This window comes from Ursus maritimus, unplaced genomic scaffold (assembly GCF_017311325.1).
Source record: "Ursus maritimus isolate PB19 unplaced genomic scaffold, ASM1731132v1 scaffold_23, whole genome shotgun sequence".
NCBI lineage: Eukaryota > Metazoa > Chordata > Mammalia > Carnivora > Ursidae > Ursus > Ursus maritimus.
This window is the reverse complement of record NW_024424786.1, coordinates 37969857-37977628: the sequence shown is the minus strand read 5'-3', so window position 1 is coordinate 37977628 and position 7772 is coordinate 37969857. Positions and strand designations below refer to the sequence as shown.

Below are 7772 nucleotides of genomic sequence, written 5' to 3'. Positions count from 1 at the left end.
CAGAGGGCAGAGACAGCTCGGTTTGAACTTTGCACAAAATGCCCAGAGTGCCCCTGGCCTCACACCTTCCCCGTATCTCTATACCCCCACCTCAGACGTCTTTGGGACTTCGGGTGGGACCCAGAGCCCGCGCCCCCTCCACATGGGCTGCCATTTGGCCTCAGTTTTCCAGAGAACCGCAGTCTGTGCTGGTGAGGGATGGGGACTGCCTCCAGGGCCAGAGCTTGAGCCCCACTCCTGGGCTCTTTCTGATCTTGGGTTTCTCCTGGGATGGTCCCTTTTCCAAGCCCGCAAGTCCTGGATATCTGAAAGCAGGTACCACACTGACTAGGCATCCAGGATCCCTGGTATTGGTCCGGAGTCTGCACCATGTAGGGATGGTCTGGGACACAGGTGGAGCCTCTGGGAAGGACACCAGGCTGCTGGGGGTCATCCAGCTTCAAAGCAAAGTTACTACATCCTCCAAAGCCAGATCTCACAGGATCTCAGAAGCCATTCTGGGACTGTCAGAGTTTAGGGATGGGAGACTGGGAATCATGAACGCCAGACAGGCCCCAAGGAAAATGGGTATGATGGTCTGAGGGTAACCACAATTCCAACCTCCTCATCACTACTGCAGTGGGAGGAAACGCTGGCCTCCGGATAATTCCTGGTGGGGTAAGACAGGCCCTATCCAACAGGCCCGGAGGGCTGCCGGCAGAGGGACAGGTGCTCCCGTGTGAACTGCGCATGCACTTGCCAGAGACACTCAGCATCCAGGCTCCCTGGGATCGTCCGGTCCAGGCCGTGTAGGGACAGACTGGGCCACAGACACGGACTTCTGGGGACACCCCGCGCTGCAGAGGTCCAGGTCCCCCTCCCCGTCCCCCAAAAAGAGATGCGCCACATATCACTGGAATCCCTTAGCCTTGACATTCTCGGCCAGTGCCAGTTCGTCGGCGCCCGCCACCCCCCCGCCCCGTCCCGGACCCCCACCCCCTCCCCGGACAGAGGGCTTTCTCGGTCTCCGGCCGCTCCTCCGGCGGGGCCGTCGACTTACCGAGGATGCCGCGGGAGGCACACGCCGGGGCTTCAGGCTGGGCGGAGCAGCCCGGCAGGCCTCCGAACCTGCGCCGTCAAGCGCCTGAGCGAGCCTGTCCAGGAAACCGCTGGGCTCGCAACAGCTCGGCGGACAACGGCTCCGCGCTTGCGCACGAGGGCGGGGCCGGCGCGCAGCTCAGGTACCGTAAAGCCCCGACCCACGGCCGCCGCGCAGCACCTCCCTCCTTTGCTGGCGTCTCCGCTCCCGGCTCGACCCCAGCAGGCTGGCTCCCGGCACAGAGACAACGCTGGCCCTCCACTCACTCGAGCTTCCTAGTGGAAGGGGGAACCTCCTCTTCCTCCTTATGAGGCTGGGGGCGGGGTATTGGTGTTGGCGAAATGCGTGATGTGCCAAGGTTTTGTAATTGAAAATTGAAAAAGCAATGCTGTACGCACTGATATCCTTCCTCTGCTCGAAATATTTCTCAGTCTTGATATTCGCTTAAATTAAAATCTCTTCCTTTTAATCATCTCTCTCCTTAACCTTTTGTAAAGAACAGAAAGATAAACTATAATTGGTATGGTTCTGTGCGGTGGGTGCTCTAAAGAGTCTGAAACCCTAGGCGTATTCCTTCCTCTGAGCTTCCGGGAGCCCAGCTCTAAATTCCTTAAACCACATGCGCCCTTAGTTTTTTGTTGTTGTTGACACATTTTCTTCGACCCGCCCCAGAGAATTGCCTTAAGGCTCTTACCCCCTGGATGACTTGGACCAATCACCTGTATCCGCCCCCTCCAGTCCCGTTGCCATAGCGTCCTTCCAATAAAAGTTTATATTTCTATCCAGTAAGTCAACTGTACGATACTAGATTAGTGGCATGAACCAAAGGATACATTATTCTAACATGCAAAGTAGTCTTTTGAATTGTAATTTTATTTCCATTAGTAATTTGCTTCACACTTTTTATTGGTTGGATGAGTCAATGTCAAAGATAAATTTCCACTTTGTCCAACAAATAACATCACACAGCCTCCCCTATTTAAGATACTGACAAGGTATCTTAATTCTCGTTCTGATTCCGATAGAGCAGGCAGTTTAGTTAGAAGCTGGAGTCAAAGGTGGTGATAAATAGATGGCACATTAGAAGCCTGACTGTGGCTTTTTTTTTTTTAAATTTAAATTCAATTAGCCAACATCATTAGTTTTCGTTGTAGTGTTCAATGATTCATTAGTTGCGTGTAACACCCAGTGCTCATCACATCATGTGCCCTCCTTACTACCCATCACCCCGTTATCCCATCCCCCCACCCACTTCCCTTTCCGCAACTCTCAGTTTGTTTCCCTGGAGTCAAGAGACTCTCTTGGTTGTGGCTTTTAACACTCTCCTCTTCAACCTCTGCCCCAGGGTAACCTTATAGCTTCATTGTAATGTACTTACATTGTGTTTTCACCCCTCCCACCCTCCCATCCCACGCTCCCTGGAGGAAGATGGCCAAGACAACTCTGGCAAGAACCTGGTGGGGCCAACCAGTAGGAGTCCCTTAGAAGATTGGAAACAACCTTGGTGGGAGATCACCCTAGCTATGACCCATTACCTCTGCAGGCGTAAAAAGAAAAGACACCCCTAACCTCAGTGCGGTTGCCAACTCTGGGCCTGCCCACTCCCCCTTCTTGAGACCCTACTGTGCTTAATAAACGCCCGTGCTTGCTGCTTTCCTTCTGCTGGTCTTTATTCCAGTGCGGATCCTCACGTAAATCTTTCCTGGGAAATCCAAGAATAGAGACCTCCAAACACAACACAGACTCTTCCACTGGTAACAACTCCTTCCTGAGAGACTGAATTCAGAAGGGCAATGGCCAGACTTTATACAAAAATAGAACTCTGAACCACAACTTCTGTAGCAACCAGTCCAGGCAACCAAGTTTGTTGCGCAGATGAAATGAGAAAATGTATGCCAAGTCCTTAGCATTAACTTGGTGCATAGTGAATGCGTAATACAGGGTTGCTGTTGTTATGCTATTATTATTATTATTATTATTATTATTATTATTAATATATTTATTATTCCCTCGCCTCCACTTCCCCAGGGAAGGGAAGTGACTAGCTCTCTCTTTTCCATCATTAGGAATTTCTTAGGGAAAGAGTTTGAAAACCAGTGTAAGGGAAATGAATGCACAAGGCAGAGAAGCTTTTTTCAGAGCTGTGTCAAAAGGAAGTTGCTGCTATGAAAGATTAAGAATAGAAGCTTTTCGGGGCGCCTGGGTAGCGCAGTCGTTAAAGCGTCTGCCTTCGGCTCAGGGCGTGATCCCCGCGTGCTGGGATCGAGTCCCACATCGGGCTCCTCCCCTGGGAGCCTGCTTCTCTCACTCACCTGCTGTGTTCCCTCTCTCGCTGCCTGTCTCTCTGTCACATAAATAAATAAAATCTTTAAAAAAAAAAAAGAATAGAAGCTTTTCTTGGGGTGCCTGGCTGGCTCAGCCGTTGGAGGGTGCAACCCTTGATCTCAGGGTTGTGAGTTTAAGGTCCATGCTGGGCATGGAGCCTACTTAAAAAAAAAGAAAGAAAGAAAGAAAGAAAAAGAATAAAAGGTTTTCTTAAAAATTACAGCAGATCCAGTCACCCCACAACCAAGTTACTCTCAAACACTCACATTCTGACTTTATGTTCCTCGGCGTGAGAGAGAGAAGTGAGGTTTGTCACAAGCTGAAAGGAACTGCATACCCCTTGGGGATAGGGCCGGCAACAGAAGCAAAAGCAAAAAAGGTTTGGCCTGATGCTCTGATTTCCAGAGCTGAAGAAGGCCAGCCCCTGCTCCAGGGTCCCTTTTTAATTCCGAGCATGCTATAGCCAAGCAATCAGCTACCCTTACTTGTGTTTGGCAGAGACTCAATGGCAGGAAGGGAGAGAACTTCAGGTGTGCTCTGACTGGAAGTTATCGGTGTGGGGAAGCTGGGGGCAGGCTGACCGGAAGTGGGCATCATATATGATCGGTTAGGGGGACATAGTTGGCCTTCTCTGGTTGGTCTTAAGTTGGAAGCGGGGACAACAGTTGGGGAAGCTGGCATTTACTGACCAAGTCCTGACCTTTCCATCTCTTTTTTTCCTGGTTGTAGACCTTCGATCCATAGCCATAGACATGGACACAAAAACCCAACCTGGTCAATCATGGTATTCCATTTGTTTGGCAACAGCAGTTGGCTCGAAAAGTGACTGTGTGATCCAAGCAGGGCCAATTATATAACTTCTCTAGAATTGAAGTTTGGACGCTGAAAGAAAGTCTTTGTCTACTGCAGTTGCTAATTAGAGAGACTGTCGATTTGGGGCTGTTGGTGGCCATCTTTTCCACCATGTAGAGAGTCTGCGGACAGAATGAATCTGTGTCATAAAGGATTAACCTTACCCGAAGAAGGATCTGGCCTTTGCCCTTGCTCCTGGGAGATGACCTTTAAACCACCAGCATATCCTATCTGATAACAGTGTCTTTGTTTACCTGGGGGACTTGGGCCACAACAGGTGGTCTAACAATGTGATTATGAGAAGGAAATTTGGACGCAGAGGAGAAAACCATGTGGAGGTGGGAGTGATATCTACAAGCCAAAAAACCCAAGGATTATCAGCAATATCCAGAACCTAGGGGGAGGTAAGGGAGGCAAGACTCCCCTAGAGTCTTCAGAGAGAGCCTGGCCCTACCAACATCTTGATTTTGGACTTCTAGCCTCCAGACCTGTGAGGGAATACCTTTCTGTTGATTTGAGCTGACTGGTTTGTGGCACTTCGCCCTAGCAGCCCTAGGGCACTGATACAACCACCTAGCTCTCACCTGATTCTGCACTCTTGGGATCCAGGGGGGCTCCTCGTCAATACAGAGCTGGAAGATGTTACAGAAGCTTCTCATGCTGCCCTTCCAGGAGTCAGCCACGCTGCAATGCTTTCCTTCAGTTGGAAGCTCATCTCACCCAGCCTGAAGCTTTGAATCCAGAGACAGAATAAGCACCAGGCATTGCACAGAGAGAACCACATTCTTTCCTCAGTGACTAGAGGAAAGAGACTTTTTCTTAGAGACTAGACCATGGAGATAGGGCCTGGAAGGTATCAGCAACCAAGCTGTCTTATTTACTTTCTGACCACTCTGGCTGTCATAGCCCCACATCTGGCGAATGTTATTTATGAAATTTCCCTTAGATAACTACAGAAGCCTTTTCACTGGACTGTTGTACAGGAAAGGCACTCTAGAAACATTTTCCCACCTGTTCTTCGTGTAGTCGAGTCGGTATGTCATATGCTGTGGCTTATCTGCAACGACTTTGAATCCCAGCCAACATTCCCCTATCACTGGCGTACCTCTTGGGGACCCAGTTTGGTAGTGCAAGCCAGAGCACGTCTATAAATTCAGCATCAGCCTAAGGCCAAGGCCACAGAAAGGATGACGACTGCTTGAGGGACCCTGCTTTTCCCTCCTGGTGCCCTAATTGCCACTGTTATGTTTCCAATTCACCGCTAAAGAGTGAACCCAGGAAACCGCAGACACCCCACCCTCAACTCCGAAAAAAGCAGAACCCCGGGTCAGAACTCAATCTCTCTCTACCGGCTACCTCCACGTGCAGCCCCCAGCATGCAGTGTACCCTTCTGGACTTGCGAGTAACCAATCTTGTTTTCTGAAGTTCCTTGATGGTGTTGCTGAGGTGTTTCTTGCAATTGTAACAAGAACCACAGGCCCTGTCTAGCCACCACGTCAGCTCCAGGTAGAATGTGTCTGTCGGGGATCATTACAAGTGGTACCGGCCCAGTGAGTGCCCCAGGCATGGTTAGCTGATACCATCACTATTGATAGATTCACACCAACACAAAGCAGGTAGACCGGAAAGGACTCACTGAGGCCATCGATCAGCCCAGATCTGAAGGAGGTGAGGGAGGGAGTGTGAGGTGTCTAGGAGACGCGCATTCCTGGTGGAAGGACTCTCCAGAGTCTGGTCAGACAGTCCTCTTAGTTTTTATGTAAACATGGATTGTCCTCAGTCATTCTAGAGAACACTTTTCAGAAAATAGCACATTTAGGTTCTGTCGACCAACAAATGGAACAACTATTGCAAGACCCTGGAGGGTGACCGACTGTTCACTTTTTAACTTTCCATTTACTCCTCACCCCTATGCAATCTGGCTTCCAGACGTGATGTTGCAAAATTTAAGACTGAAGCAAATATGTACAACCAGCTGTCTTCTATTGAGACTTGGAAAAATCTAAAAATGCTAGTCTTCTCACTGAGAAAGAGACATTTGAGTAAAGACCAAAAAGGGGAGAGAAACTGAAGAGAGAGGAAAACAAGTTTTAAGAATTTCTGCATGAAATAGGGCCCCTGGGTGGCTCAGTCGGCTAGGAATCCGACTCTTGATTTTGGCTCAGGGTATGATCTCGGGGTTGTGAGACTGAGCCCCACATTAGGCTCTGCACTGGGCATGGAGCCTGTTTAGGATTCTCTCTCTCCCTCTCTTTTTGCCCCTCCCCCACCTCTCTCTCTCTCTCAAAAAAAAAAAAAAGAATTGCTGCACACTTTATATTTCTATATGTTAAAAATGCAATTAAAAGTAATTCTTTGAAAACCATTATCAGTTGTTGGACTGTGTATTTTGGAAAATACTCTGCTCAGAGATAGGGCCAAGTAGCAATCTATTCCATTTGGTTGCAGAAGTCATTTCTGAGTCCCTGATCTTCTCCCTTTACCTCCAAAATACATATATATCTCTCCATTTTTCTACTTATTTTTTATTATCTCAGTGGATTAAAAAATACTGGCGAATTATTAGACTATCTCAGTGCAATACACTTGGCCAGGGCAGGGGAGATGCTCCATGATGTGGTGGAGGTGGAGGGTGGTGGGGGGGAGTGTTCCCACGGGGTTTGGAGAATGAATGGGTGCCTGTTTGTGGAGGATTTATTTTATTATTTATTAATTTTTTAAAAAGATTTTATTAGGAAGAAGCAGGCTCCCAGCAGAGCAGGGAGCCCTGTGTGGGGCTCAATCCCAGGACTCTGGGATCACGCCCTGAGCCGAAGGCAGACGCTTAACGCCTGAGCCACCCAGGCGGCCCTGTTTGTGGAGGATTTAAAAATGACAACATAATGGAATAAAAGTCAACTGCTTTTACTGATCATCATGAGCTAGTTTTCCTAGACAATATCATGGATAACATGCCCCCTCCTTGCTGGATGTTCTAGACTTATTATTATTATTATTTTTCAAACTGGTTTTTTTTAAAAATTACGATGTGTTAGTCACCATACAGCACATCATTAGTTTTTGATGTACTGTTCCATGATTCATTGTTTGTGTATAACACCCAGTGCTCCATGCAATACATGCCCTCCTAAATAACCATCACCGGGCTAGCCCGTCCCCCCACTCTCTCCCCTCTGAAATCCTCAGTTTGTTTCCCAGAGTCCATAGTCTCTTGTGGTTCATTCCGCCTTCTGTTTACCCCCCCTTCATTCTTCCCTTCCTTCTCCTACTGATCTCCCTGCTATTTCTTATGTCCCATAAGTGAGTGAAACCATATGATAGTTGTCTTTCTCTGCTTGACTTATTTCACTTAGCATAATCTCCTCCAGTCCCATCCATGTTGCTGCAAATGTTGGGTAATTGTTCTTTCTGATGGCTAATATTCCACTGTATATATGGACCACATCTTCTTAATCCAGTCATCTGTTGAAGGGCATCTCGGCTTTTTTTTTTAAAGATTTTATTTATTTATTTGGG

General features: G+C 48.3%; 1 protein-coding gene across 1 annotated transcript in view; it reads right to left on the bottom strand.

Annotated features, from left to right (window-relative positions):
• The window catches only part of ASRGL1 (asparaginase and isoaspartyl peptidase 1), a 22563-nt gene extending 21234 nt beyond the window's left edge, over positions 1 to 1329 (bottom strand). The window contains exon 1 of the mRNA XM_040639226.1: positions 1040 to 1329. The gene's annotated coding sequence lies outside the window, so the exon portion shown is untranslated. The remainder of the gene's footprint in view (positions 1 to 1039) is intronic.
• Between the last annotated feature and the right edge of the window lie 6443 nt (positions 1330 to 7772).